This window comes from Triplophysa rosa, unplaced genomic scaffold, assembly GCF_024868665.1.
Source record: "Triplophysa rosa unplaced genomic scaffold, Trosa_1v2 scaffold319_ERROPOS146445+, whole genome shotgun sequence".
NCBI classification, from domain to species: Eukaryota; Metazoa; Chordata; class Actinopteri; order Cypriniformes; family Nemacheilidae; genus Triplophysa; species Triplophysa rosa.
In genome coordinates, this window is record NW_026634334.1 from 33,674 (window position 1) to 36,924 (window position 3,251).

Below are 3,251 nucleotides of genomic sequence, written 5' to 3' on the forward strand. Positions count from 1 at the left end.
CGCGGGGGTGGAGTCGCCACTCTCCGCGAGGTGTCAACTGACGAGAGAGCACATCGGCTGTCTGGTTCAGGTCGCCTGGGATATGTGTGGCTCGCAGGGATCTGCTCACCTGCGGACTCCACAGGAGGAGGCGTCGGGCGAGTCGTGTTAGCTGCCGTAAGCGAACGCCACCCTGGCGGTTAGACACACTACGGCAGTTGTGCTGTCCGACCGGACCAGCACGTGCTTCCCTGCACGAGAGGTAGTAGCCTCCTCAATGCAAGTAGCACAACCAACAACTCTAGGCAGTTGAAATGCCAACGCAGGCAGGGGCCCGTCCACCGCCCCGACACTGCTTGCCCGTTGCACACGGCACCCCAACCTTGCAGGGAGGCATCCCAAAGGGGACCCCTGTCCGCAAGAAGGTCATGGAGACCAGGGGGTTAGGGTGTGTCGGCAGAAAAGCGTGTGACCATACGCCTGCTGCCGGTGTGCCACGCTCTCCAAGGAACTTGACTCTGCAGCCAGTGTTGGAGCGGTCGTATGTGCATCGACCCGAGGGGGACCACCCCCGCCGAGGATGCCATGTATCCCAGGAGCCTCTTGTTAAAGGGGGACCGCTGACTGTCTGATCTTCAGGCAGTTCAACACTGATCGGGCGCGCTAGTCAGTCGCGCTGCCTCTGGGAGGCCGCGAGGATGCGGGCTTCCTCGTCGCGGGTCTCGCCCCCCCCCCCGGGGGGTGAGCGGGGCCGCTCGTGAGGACAGAGTCGAGTTCCATACCAAGAAAGAGGATGCTCTGCACCGGGGAGAGCTTGCTCTTTTCTCAGTTGACCTGTAGCCCCACCGATCTAGGTGCCGGAGCACCAGGTCCCTGTGTGTACACAACAGATCTCGAGAGTGTGCCAAAACTTGAGCCAGTCGTCGAGATAGTTAGTACCCGCACACCTCCGTCCCTACGGGGAAGGAGGGCGGCTTCCACGACCTTCGTAAAGACTCGTGGAGACAGGGACAGACCGAAGGGGAGGACCCTGTACTGATATGCCCGTCCCTCGAATGCGAACCGTCGGAACGGCCGATGTCGAGGGAGGATCGAGACATGAAGTACGTGTCCTTCAGGTCGACTGCCATGAACCGGTCCTGACACCTGACGGACGTCAGGATGCGCTTCTGCGTTATCAACCTGAAAGGCAGCTATAGTGTAGGTGCCTGTTCAGAACACACAGACCCAAGATAGGGCGCAACCCCCCGCCTTTCTTGGGGACAATGAAGTACAGGCTGTAAAACCCGTTGAACATCTCGGCTGGTGAGACGGGCTCGATCACTCCCTTCACCAGAAGGGTGGCGATCTCGGCCCGAAGTATGGGAACATCCTAGCCTCTGACTGAGGTTTATCGGATGCTGAACTTGGTGGGCGTGAGGCGACTGGATCGCGTAGCCGAGACGGATCATCTTCCCTAGCCAGTCTGACAGCCTGGGAAGCCGGACAGGCTCCCAGAATGAGACGGGGACTAAGGTACGATCTTTTTCATCATCCCCCCGGGGGGTGGTTCGATGGCTAGCAGTACGGATTCCTTGCCGGGGGAGGTCCCCCGGGGAGGAGATCGGCTCTGCAGTTTTTCCTGCCTGGCGACTGCGCAGCTCAACGCACTGTCTGACTGAGAGTGCTGAGGGCTGGTGTTTATACTCGACATTGCGCTTCGCCATGACGCAACGTCGAGTTTGCCATTCACCGTCGTGCAGAGTGGGCGCTAGCCCCCCGGAGGGGGCCAGCAGATGGAGAGACGGGGCAGGATCCGTCCCTATCCGACTTCCCAGCGATGTGGCTGGGGTCGGGCCCAATGGTAGCCTCGATCCCCCTGAGGTCTTCCCATGACGGCCGCTTCGCCGCGGCTGCTGATGGGGCAATGGTCTCCTCTTCGCTGTCTCCTCCAGGGGGGGCCGTCTGAGTGGGGGGCGCCAGAGCTGGAGGGCGTCTAAGAGGACCAGGGCTCTGGGAAGCAGACAGTGCACGGGACTCGACGGCCGAGGCGGCCGAGTTGCGGCACGGAGGACTGCTTCTTACTGTCGAGAACCCTCCGGGGGAGGCCGTGTGCGGGTCTCGTGCCCCCCCGACGGGCGGGGGGTGAGCGGGGCCGCTGCGGCTCGACAGTAACACCAACCAGCCCCCCCTTGCGAGACGGGTGCGTCGAGAAAGCGGACCTTCTCAGCGTTACTCATCTGCGCAAGGATCGGCCAGAGGAGTTTCTCATGGACCACAAGTGTGGACATCGTCCGACCCAGGGCCCGCGTGGTCACCTTAGTCGCCCGTAGAGCAAGGTCGGTGGCGGCGCAGAGTTCCTGCATAAGCGCTGGGTCGGTCTTACCGTCGTGGAGCTCTCTCAACGCCCTGGCCTGGCAGGAGCCATAGCGTGGAGAGAGGAGGCAGCTTGGTCCTCCGCAATGTAAGCTCTCGACACCAGAGATGCCGAGACACCACATGCTTTGGACGGGAGTCTAGGTCGAGCCCCCCAGGTGGCCGCCACCTACGGGCACGAGTGCAACGCGGCGGCATACTCCACCTGGGGGACACTGACGTATCCTCCAGCTGTCTCAACAAGAGGGTGACAGAACTTTGTTTGACGTGAAACGTGCCGGGAAGGGGCGTTCCAGGTCTTACAAAGGTCCTCATTCACTTCCGGTAAACACGGCACTGGGGGCGGGCGCGGCTTGGAGCCGTGCTCAAACCCGAGGCGCCATGTAGCCAGCCGCGAGCGCCGGGAGAGGCAGTGCGGGCACTGCAACCCAACACTCACGGCGGCCCGGGAAAGCATGGCCGACATCTCGACGTCCGCTTTTTCCTGGGCTCGACCCCCCGAGGGAGGGAGCCCGTGGAATCGTCGGAGTCGGATGGCAGTACGTCACCCCCCGATGCTGCAAGAGACATCTCATCATCACGCATCATGTCCGAAAACGTGATTGAGGAACAAGACGGCGGACCGTCTCCTGGGGAACGGTCAGACGAGCGAGACGAGGTGCGAACGGTCCGTGAGCCAGTGGCTGGCGGATTATCGCTCACAGTAATCCTCATATCACCCTCGCTGCTTGCCGTAGCGGACGGCAGGGCCGTAGTCCTGCCGCCACGGAACGGGGAGCAAACGAGGTGGTGGCTGAGTCCCGTGGGAACACAGCCACCTGTGACGCAACGTCTGAATCGTCACCGCCCGCAGTGCGGGCAGGACGTATCCACAACGTCTGCCCCAGCGTACTGGAAGCAGGCATTGTGTCCGTCCC